Source organism: Salmo salar, chromosome ssa21 (genome assembly GCF_905237065.1).
Source record: "Salmo salar chromosome ssa21, Ssal_v3.1, whole genome shotgun sequence".
NCBI lineage: Eukaryota > Metazoa > Chordata > Actinopteri > Salmoniformes > Salmonidae > Salmo > Salmo salar.
In genome coordinates, this window is record NC_059462.1 from 23774043 (window position 1) to 23785577 (window position 11535).

The window sequence follows — 11535 nt, forward strand, 5'->3', positions numbered from 1 at the left end:
TTACAAAAGTTTGATTACCTTTTGTTGTCTTCGTCAGAATGCACTCCCAGGACTGCTACTTCAATAACAAATGTTGGTTTGGTCCAAAATAATCCATCGTTATATCCGAATAGCGGCGTTTTGTTCGTGCGTTCCAGACACTATCCGAAATGGTAAATCAGGGTCGCGAGCATGGCGCAATTCGTGACAAAAAAAATCTAAATATTCCATTACCGTACTTCGAAGCATGTCAACCGCTGTTTAAAATCCATTTTTATGCCATTTTTCTCGTAAAAAAGCGATAATATTCCGACCGGGAATCTCCGTTTAGCTAAACAGAGGAAAGTAAACAAAGCTTTCGGTCGACGCGGGCACGAGCCTGAGTCTCACAGTACTGTAACCAGCCACTACCCAAACGTGCTACTTTTTTTCAGCCAGAGCCTGCAAAGCCACGATTCAGCGTTTTGCCGCCTTCTGAGAACCTATGGCAGCCGTAGGAAGTGTCACGGGACAGCTAAGATCCTCACTCTTCAATAAACAGAGACAAAAAGAACGACACCTTGTCAGACAGGCCACTTCCTGCATGAAATCTTCTCAGGTTTTTGCCTGCCATATGAGTTCTGTTATACTCACAGACACCATTCAAACAGTTTTAGAAACTTTAGGGTGTTTTCTATCCAAAGCCAATAATTATATGCATATTCTAGTTTCTGGGCAGGAGTACTAATCAGATTAAATCGGGGACGTTTTTTATCCGTCCGTGAAAATACTGCCCCCTAGCCATAACAGGTTAAAATAATTGTTATGCTTTTTGTGAACGTTTATCGTGAGTAATTTAGTAAATTGTTAGTAAATTCCCCGGAAGTATGCTAGTTCTGAACGTCACATGCTAATGTAAAAAGCTGGTTTTTGATATAAATATGAACTTGATTGAACAAAACATGCATGTATTGTATAACATAATGTCCTAGGGTTGTCATCTGATGAAGATCATCAAAGGTTAGTGCTGCATTTAGCTGTGGTTTGGGTTTTTGTGACATTATATGCTAGCTTGAAAAATGGGTGTCTGATTATTTCTGGCTTGGTACTCTGCTGACATAATCTAATGTTTTGCTTTCGTTGTAAAGCCTTTTTGAAATCGGACAGTGTGGTTAGATTAACGAGAGTCTTGTCTTTAAAATGCTGTAAAATAGTCATATGTTTGAGAAATTGAAGTAATAGTATTTCTAAGGTATTTGAAAATCGCGCCACGGGATTCTACTGGCTGTTGCGTAGGCGGGACGATTTTGCCTAGCCCAGAGAGGTTTTTGCCTAGCCCAGAGAGGTTAATTATTTGTTTATTTTATTTTCTATTTTTTACTTAACTTTTATTTTTTTTACTTCTTAAAGCATCGTTGGTTGTAAATAAGCATTTCAGTGTAAGGTCTACATCTGTTGTATTCAGCGCATGTGACAAATAAAATTGGATTTATTTTTGATTTGATTGAAGAGATCTCTCAGTGTGAGTGAGTGAGTGAGTGAGTGAGTGAGTGAGTGAGTGAGTGAGTGAGTGAGTGAGTGAGTGAGTGAGTGAGTGAGTGAGTGAGTGAGTGAGTGAGTGAGTGAGTGAGTGAGTGACTGTCATAGCCTTTGGCCTGATGAGCAGCGGGTATATGCTGGGGGTGAGTCACTGCTGTCCTGCTTGCCTTGCCCAAGCGTGTGTGTGTTATATATTCCCAAGCCCTGCTCTGACGTTGTGACAATGCCCTCAGACCCAGGGAGTAAGTCTGACGCACAATCAGAGAGAGAGAGACGGAAGCAGTCTGTGTGTGGTGGAACATCTCTGGCCCAGGACCAAATAAATAAATGTCACGACTTGCTGCATCAACCTGTGTGTGTGCGTGTGCGTGTGCGTGTGCATGTGCGTGTGCGTGTGTGTGTGTGTGTGTCGAACTAGACATTTTTTGGTCAGGACAAACTTCTGGCATTACACTATAACAAGTCGTCACAGAATAACACCCCACGAAATAGATTTTCCCCCTGAAAATGGCATGCTAAACAACCCAGCTCTTGACAACAGAAGTGTTCCTATTTTTTGTATTACCAGGCAGAATGGTGATGTCTCCTTCCACAAAAACCCTGTCACACAAAACACTGAACAGCCACATTCAACAAGCATCTGTGTGTCCACTGTGTATTTGTGTGTCCACTGCGCCATTTACTTTCTGCATCTACATCCTGTCGCTGAGTCTACCTTTACTTAAATAACCCATCACAGATCCAGGCATGCTGTGTAGATAGAGTGATGTTGTGATGGGTGGTCGGGTAGTTCGGTCACGACTTCCTCCAAACATTACCCATCAGCCCTAAGCTGCAGAGCATGCAATGACGTGAGGGAGTCATTTGAACCTGTAAGAAGTCCAGTTCCTGTTGGTGGAAATCATTAGGGCCTCTATTTTTTTTTTTAAGTATTTGAATACTGTGTATTCTAGTGGTATAGGGTAGTTCTACCAGTCTTACTGGAGAGGGGTAAGGGTCAGGGATAGGGTATAGCAGCCACGTCTAACCCTGACAGCTGTCTCATCATCAGGGATATGGCTATGTGATCCATACACAGCCAGCGGGACAGAGGATCACATTCAACACAGTAATGGGGAGGTAAGAAGAGGAGATGGAGTGAAAAAAAACTCTCCCTTTTCATGAGAGGAGAAATGCCATTTATACCCGCAGAGACAGAGAGGCAGTTGGGCAGGTGTGAGCCACTCATGAAAGCATTCTCCATCATTTTGGGACTGAGCCAAACTGATGTCCTGCAGCAAATCCATTAAAATATCACAACACGTGTGTGTGTGTGTGTGTGTGTGTGTGTGTGTGTGTGTGTGTGTGTGTGTGTGTGTGTGTGTGTGTGTGAGAGAGAGAGAGAGAGGATTGCAGTGTCCACTTAGAGCATGAAGGGCCTACCAACATATCTACTAACTAAAACAAATTGACAAACATTCCTCTTCTACCAGTTACTGCTGTGTGTTCATAGGACTGTCCCTACCTTCCCTCGCTATTTACATTTCAAGGACCTTGTCCTCTATCCACCCTCCTTTAGCCTGACCTTTTCCATTCCTTGTACCCTCCATCATCTTTCCACTGCCTCTCTCACCCCCCATCTCTTTACCCTTCACTCGGTCTTCCTCCTCTCTCCGTAATGGCGGTCCAGCTCCTTGAAGGTTTCACCTCTCCTCAGAACACACGGGGGATCTGGGTTGTTATCTGAACATGACTGAAGCCAGGAGGCAGAGGGGGGAAACTAAAGCTCCATGCTACTTCTGGCAACCTGCCTTCTCTTTGTGACTGGCTGCTTTAAACTGGCAGCAGCATATGACTGCTGCCTCTGGGGGAGTCACACTAGTACCCCAGTGTTCAAGTTGAAAGGATGTTTTTCACAACTTTCACAGAACGGCACTGGCACGAGCTGTCAGGGAGAGTGCACAAGTTGCACGGAAATAAATTATGTTGTGTTTGTATTTCAGTTTCGGCTCACATGTTTTTTTTTTAACCTTTATTTAACTAGGCAAGTCGGTTAAGAACAAATTCTTATTTATAATGACAGCCTACACCGACCAAACCGGGACGACGCTGGGCCAATTATGCGCTGCCCTATGGGACTCCCAATCACCGCCGGTTGTGATACAGCGTGGATTCGAACCAGGGTGTCTGTAGTGACGCCTCAAGCACGGAGATGCAGTCCCTTAGACCGCTGCGCCACTCAGGAGCCCTACAAATCAGGCTGCACCTAGGGTGGCAGGCAAAGGCAAGGGCACACACACAGAATCCCGCCACCCACTGTATTTCCTGTGACTAGATAGCAAGCCAAGTAAATCCAGACCTTGATGCAGCGATTACCTAACTGTGTGTGTGTGTAGAGGTCCTGAACTGAGGACTGTATCTCTCTCTTTCTTTCTTTCTTTCTCTCAGGGAGTGTTGGGTTTCGCTGCTCGCTCCGTCTTGCTCCACGGCCCAAAGTGGCAATTTTCACTGAGGTAATTCGAAGCCAGCCATGCAAACTGGGAGAGGGCACGGGAGTGCCTTCGACCCTTAATTACTCTTTAACGAGCACTTCTGAGGGTGTTTATGAATGAATGGCCTCTTGTCTGTCAGGGGGTGGAGAGGAGGTGGTGACATCAGTTCGAGGGGGACAAATTGGGAGAGTGGTGGTGGTGTTCCCCCCCCCCCCTCCCACCCCTGTGGAGTTTCTAAAGCTCCTGGACTTGCACACTGACAGTCTGTATACTGTCTCTGTATGTAATGTCTTCATGATGCACCAAGTTAACAGATATTTTTCAGTGACTCCCAAGCATGCTCAATTTCTTTTCCCTGTCCTCCAGCATCCATGGGAGAGGTCGGTCTTTTTAAGGGCCTATTTTAAGGGGCTGGGGGCAGGGGTTGTGGATGGGTAGTGAGAGAGACATAACAGTACCATCTCTCCCTCCCTATATCAATCCCATTCCCTCTATCTGTCCCCCTCTCTGTCCATATATGCGTCCCAGAACAGGATTAGGCTTATTGCCCAGTGGTGACACAAGGCCATTGGCGGTTCAGGTGGACTCGAGCAGTGGGGGCCTGAGCAGAGTGAGGGCAAAGAGGGAGGGAAGGATGGAAGAGGGAGCGTTGAGACAAAAGTGAGATAAACAGCTTAAAATCATTAATGGGAGAATGAGTGAGAGAGCGAACCAGGGAGAGTGAGTGAGCAACAAAGAGAGATTAAGAGGGAGAGCTGGTACACTGTGTAATGAAATTGAGGAAAGGTGAAGGCTGTGAAACCATAATTGATGTGAGGGCAGAATTAGAAGGTTCAGCCAAAGGCCAAAGACTCCTGGAACTGTCTGTGTCCGGAGAACTCTTAAAAAGCATAAGGTTTCTTATGAGATCATGTATTGGGAGCCTATAATGACATGAATCTCTTCAACATTTGCTCTCCCTATGTTATCATTAGGCTTGCAATGTGTGTGTGTGCACAGATCGATATGGCATACAGAACAAAACACACTAACACCTCTGTTGATTGCCGTCACTGTGTCTTGTCTTCTCAATGGCACAGCAAATCCTCTTTCACTTCCTGGGTCACAGTGTGTTGAGTTCCATTATTACTGTAACTGCTTCCACGGTTAACGGCTGCCCTGCCCTGACTGCCATGCTCCAGATTACCACAATGTCTAGAGGGAGAATAACAATGAGAACCCTTGGGCTCCCATCACTCTCTCTCTCTCCATGTCCGCCGATGATCCATTCATCTGGGTCTGTGCCTATCTAGTCCTCCTCTTTTGAGAAGATGAACATGTTGCAGTGGGGGAAAGAGGTCACAGAAAGATACTTTCAGCATCGGCTACTTTGCTACCAAATCAGTTGTGTTGTGATGCAGTGGTTTTCCAGCATGGCTTCTGATGTGGAGCTCGTTGATTTTCTCTCTAACAAGCACAACCGATGAGGTTTCTTTACCATTGCATGTAGCCTATATTTAGAAGCGCACTGCCAACAAGCCCCCGATTTGACTAAATGCAATTTTAAAAAAATACAGTTGTGAACAATGTAAGAATCCGGTAGCTCAGACTTGGAGACCTCTGCATTAGAGGTTTATATGTCTAGAAGCCTGAAAGAGCCCATGTCGTCAAGGGACAAATAGTGGTTTCTCTCTCACAGTGGGGTCAATACACCCTCTCTACAAACACACAGAGCAAGTGGGAGCTCCATACAGCTCTTTTGTGTAAAATCAGATCATGGCACTGAATGGGCACAGTGTGTACACAACAAATTCCAGTGCTCAGTAGGATGGTGGGTTGTGATAGCATTTGGCCTAAATGTTCTGGCTATTTAAGAAAGAACACTGTCCCATCGTTGGTGTGATATTACAAAGCAGGTTTAAGGCGTCAGCATGCTTCAGTTTGGCTGACGCCCAGCCGAACCCAAACGAGTGTGCTCACATACTCCCTTAAAAGACATTCCCTTGAAAAACTAAAAAAGGGGGCAATAGTGCTGTTTGTCCATTTTGAGACACCGTAGCCAGTATAGACTTCCTCAAAATAGTCTGAATTAATCTAAGATAATTAATGACAGATTTGAGTTAAGTTTTTGCTGATGAGATCTTAGTTGCACAATTTTATATCTATTTCTTTTTGAAAAATGTGCATGAAAACGAGTCGTCTCTGGGTTGAATGAAAAATACTTCATTGAAGAATCCCTACTGTTGACCAATCACCGATGAAGGGGCGTAAACTAAAGTTCAAAGCCCGAAGTCTATCTCCAGAAAAAAATACATGTTCCCAAAAAGCCGAAAAAACCCTCACCAAAGTCTGAACAAAAACGTCACAAAACGTCATAATATATGCATGAACTCTAACGAACTGTTTCGTCTGGGAAGCATGCGGACGACTTTATCCAGAAAGTCTTTCGTTTCACCGGACGCAAATGACGTGGACGTCGATTAAGGAAGCCCCCACATCTCTGATTCAGAGGGGTTGGGTTAAATGCGGGAAGACACATTTCAGTTGAATACATTCAGTTGTACAACTGACTAGGTATCCCCCTTTCCTTTATCAGACCTGACGTGATTGCGTTTAAGACTGGTGTCGGTCTTTCTTAAACAGTTGAGTCAGGCATAGAAAACCAAACTGGGCTAGGCTACTGTTCGGTCTCGCTAACAAACTAATGATTTCTACTGTCAGCACTAAATGATTTAGCACCTTGATTTCCAATCAGGTTGTACAGCAGTGTTGCTCAATCTGTTTCTGTATTGTAAGTTTTAATGGGAGACTTCGGGATTTTGTCAATGAGGCCCTTTATCTACTTCCCCAGAGGTCAGGTGAACTGGTGGATACCATTTTTGTCTCTGTGTCCAGTATGAAAGAAAAGGTGATTTCACATGCACGCTAGCAGACACCCGTAAACGTCCAGTCACTGAGCTAACACTAGTTAACATTGACTCGCGAAACTACCTAGAACTTCTTTCATACTGGACACAAAGAAATAGAAATGGTGTCCACGAGTTCATCTGACTCTGGGGAAGTAGATAAAAGGCCCTCATTGACAAAATCCCAAAGTCTCCCTTTAACCCGGCGCTAACACGCCCCTTCAGATAATCAAGAGCTTGGTGATTCGTTGATCATTTTAGGCGTGGATTGAGGGTAATGGTTGTGTGCTGAGAAGACTCTGTGGTAGTTTCTGACTTCTGTCCTTTAGGCCACGTTTCACCCCAACCAAAAACACAAGTGCAGGCCACACAGAGCAGCAGAAAGGCTTGCCCTTCCTCAGTCAGCAAACAGTAGTTTACATAATGCCAAAATCAAACTGGTCCCCTCCCAAATTTAACAACAGGACTACAGAGAACGCCAAACCCTGCATTCCACATACATACCTGTCATTGCAACAACGGCAGCAAACTGTGTACCATAAAAACGGGGTTGCCATGGTGACCTACCTTAACACAGGGGTGTGGCGGCACTGTAGGTGCGGCCTGAAACTACACCTTACCCCTGAGCGTCCGTACTGTCTGACTGTCCCAGATAGCCTACAGTACCTTAATCCGGCATCACATAAAACTATCTGATAAGGAGAAGAACACTGATAAGCTCAGTTTCCATACAGGTCTCTTAATCACTAGGACATGTTCATGCTATTGTCCACATCTAGGAGCGAAATGTGTTAGTTCTGGCATTTTTGCCACATTTGCAGTATAATGTGAGTAAAATAGGATTAGGGCCTGACTGTAAAGTATAGTATCTCTCAGCTGGAACCTCTTCACACATCCGGAAGCCTAACGGAAGGAATAACATAAGAGAACTGTGGGGTGTAGGTGTTGCAAAGGGAGTGGATTAAAAACTGGAAGCTACATTAGCCTACTCAAAACCATGTGTATTTCAGGCTATGAAACCGCACATTAATTAGCATAAATATCACAAATCGGCCTTGGGCTGAATGACAGTTTTTAAACTGTAGTCGACAAAAGAGTGGACACACCATGGTGGATTCTAATGGGATTTACTTACACATTGCTGTCATTGCTCTTTTGTCTGGGCTGTGGGTGAGAGCAGTTAATGAACTACTCTGCCAGACTGCAAAACAGGCTACTGTATGTAAACCCTGTTGGCTACAGTAGACTACAATGTGAAGCTCTTTTATTCTGGCAAAAAAACATCACTTTCTGCAATGTGTGAAAAAAAAAGCGTGCTATGAAGAGTGTTTAAATGTCCATCTAAGCGCAGCTGTTAAAGCAACAGTGAAACAAGCAGCGATACAATAGGCTAACAATACTCATACCAACGAATATGACAAGTGTGTGGGAATTTGATCTTTGGATTGTAGACCCATTGTGGAACAAGCCAATAGGCTATGGGATAGCATTTAGCAATTCCCCAATTGATTAAAGCGCAAAACAAATTGAAACAAAGGGAAAAACTGGGAAGCAATTAGAATGATTTAAAGAAAACAGATAGCCTACGATGTAAACCAAACACGACGGTTTCAAACAGTGGAAGCACAAGAGATGTTAATGAATGAGTCGAAGGTTAGGCTACTCGGTATATTGTAGCGTAATAACATATTCGAGCATACTTAATATAATAAGTGCATTCCTTAATGTAAAAGGGAAACATTACATTTGTATGTTAACCATATTTTACTGGAAGCCTGTAATAACGCACATATAGCCTATCAACTGCACCGTGTGGAGTGTGGACACAAAGACAGTGCCCTAAAGAATCACAAAGTGACGGTCTACTCTAGTGAACGGACAACATGGTCCATGGATATTGTCTAGGCCTTGTACCAAACAATAGATAGGCTACTTTGTATGTTTGTACCCACTGACGTGTCATAGTTTGCATTACTACATTTGTGTAAAGAAATCACAGCTGCTATAGCCTATAGTTCACGCCACAAACATCAAGCCCGGGCGACCACACCAACTTTACGCTCAGTTTAAAATTGTCCTTACCTTGGTGTTCACTCCAACGAGAACGGGCAACGGGGACTGGAGAGCCACACACACTGGGGAAGAAACAGAAAACCTTTTCACAAACCAACCGAGTCGCGATCAAAAGCGCAACAAAACTAAGTTCACGTATTTTGTTCGGTTTCTCAGAACGATTCCTTCCTCTGGCACAGCTATTCCACTCGCTGCTTGCTAGTTCTCTCCCCCTCTGGCACAAGCTGCCTCCACCACCATCCACTCGTCCGACTAGTGACGTCACCGCCGAGGGGGGAGACGAGGGACAATGCGTGGTATGACATGGAGATTGATTAACTTCTACTAACTATACAATATACGTTGTTGAATGACTGGTTATTTTGCATTCGGAAGTTGCTTTCATAATCAAGGAGGAAATTCAAATAACCTACTTTAAAGGTATTCACCTCAATTTACACAGTGATATAACAAGTAATCAGCTTTATTCTGTTTTTATTTGCATTTGCGTGACATGTTGAGTTTCCAGGTTGATGTGTAAAGGGCAAGTTGCTGCCTTGGACTGGAAGCCAGGACAAACACTCCAATCTGACCTTTGTTCAATGTTTATTCTGCAGCACTGTTTCCTCATGAAAACATTATTTTTATTTTGCCTTTATTTAACTAGGCAAGTCAGTTAAGAACAAATTCTTATTTACAATGACGGCCTACCCCAGTCAAACCCTAATCCGGACAACGCTGGACCTATGGGACTCCCAATCATGGCCGGTTGTGATACAGCCTCGAATCCAACCAGGGTCTGTAGCACTGAGACTCAGTGCCTTAGACCATTGCGCCACTCGGGAGCCCAAACAATTATCAATTGTTATTTTGAGAAAGTATGACTTTAACCAAACAAACCAATTCAATGGAGTTTGTGACCACTGAATGCAACCCACTGTGATGTTCAGTATTCTTTTTGTACAGAATTTCCTGTTTCACCCCGTTTCAAAACATTTGTGTCACTACTGAACGCGACCCATGTCTCAGGAAATAAAAAGAAACATCACTGTGGAGGGCCAAAGCTAGATGTAAGTTAGGAGAAGTGCAATGTTATCATATTAGGAGACGTGTACTTGCAATGTGAGGGAGGTAGAGGGTGAGGGAGGTAGAGGGTGAGCTTGAATCGGTTGAAGATGGAGGAAAAAAATGAGTCATATTTTTGGAGAAAGTGGACCCTTGCCTTTTGGCTGATCCCATGTGGTTTCAGGGTGGGTGAAAATGGAGTTGGGTGCTGTGAAATCGGTGAAGGCAATACGAAGTGGTCTTGTGATAATTGTTTGTGTTTCTGCCGGTCAGAGGGACCAGGCGCTCCGCGCCACACGAATGGGGTCAAGAGCTGTGACTTGTTTAGCTCTCAAGAAAAGGGTGCCATTGAAAGGAGTGAATACTGGGGTAGCTGTACATGTAAAAGTGGACCAACTGAAGGGGAAGATTCCAGGTATTTGTGAATCTCATTGTTTGGTGCGACACAGACAGGGTGGCGTGAGTGGTGAACCAGAAGAGTCATTGTCTGTTCTTTTGAGTTGATGTTGAGTCTTTGCCCGTTATCCCGTAAGAGTTTTTCTGTTATCCCATACGAGCTTTTGTGCCGAATCCATTACGTTGTTACAGGTGTCAAGCTTATGGGCATGTGGCAGCAGTGTGTAGGAGGGAGGTTCCTAGGTGTAAGAAGTGTGCAGAAGGGCATGAGACAGGAATGTGTAGTATTGGGGAAAGAAGTGGTATGTGTTAATTGTAGGGGTGCCCATGGGGTTGGGGATCAGAAGTGTGCGGTATGAAAGAGGCAGTTTGAGGTTACCAGTGTTAGAGTAGTGCAGAGGGTGTCATATGATGAGGCAGTGAAGAAAGTTGTAAATGAGAACTTGTTCTCAACTGACCTACCTGGTTAAATAAAGGTGAAAAAAATAAAAAAGATCTGTGCCAGCACAGAGGGATAGGACCTTGAGTGATTATATGCTTCAGTAAGATTTACTTTATAACGTTCATAGCAATATTTATCAACTGTATCACAGGGATGGAATGTAAGTTGCAGAAAATAGAGGTCGTGCGGTGGCAGCTGCAGAGAAGAATTTGAGTGTACGAGATTTGATGTCAGAAGAGTTACAGGGTGTGTTGAGTGGTTGAATCACGTCCTCCCAGGCCTTTGGCCTGGGCTAGGACCAGATAGGTTTAAATAGTGGAATAGGGTGTTTTTTTTTTATGAGTGCAGGGTTAGATGGCAGGGTATTTTTTAAATATATTTGTTATTTTTTCCCTTTCCCCAATCAAAGTATAAAGAATTTATACCCCAGTCTAGTTGGTGGCGGCAATGCAACATTTACTGGATGCCAACCACCGTTAAACCTCATCAAAGAAGAAGAGGGCCAACCCTGCCTTTGACCAGCTCTTACTTCCAGTAAGGAAACCTTGCTGTCTGTGTAATTACAGACAACTAGTCTGGTGTAGCCAGACCTACAAAATTAGGTCGTTGTCCCTCCTCCTTATAGGTAAGCCTGGTTCTCGACGAGGCTAAAGAACAACAAACTACTAGAACTAATCTCTCTGTTGCACTTCCATTTCTCTCCCTGGTCTGGTCTGGTTTGGCTTTG

The 11535-nt window shown here is 44.2% G+C and overlaps 1 protein-coding gene across 1 annotated transcript in view; it reads right to left on the bottom strand.

Annotated features, from left to right (window-relative positions):
- Positions 1-9186, bottom strand: part of LOC106581983 (cytoplasmic protein NCK2-like) — a 51571-nt gene extending 42385 nt beyond the window's left edge. Inside the window, exon 1 of the mRNA XM_014164596.2 lies at positions 8936-9186. The gene's annotated coding sequence lies outside the window, so the exon portion shown is untranslated. The remainder of the gene's footprint in view (positions 1-8935) is intronic.
- Between the last annotated feature and the right edge of the window lie 2349 nt (positions 9187-11535).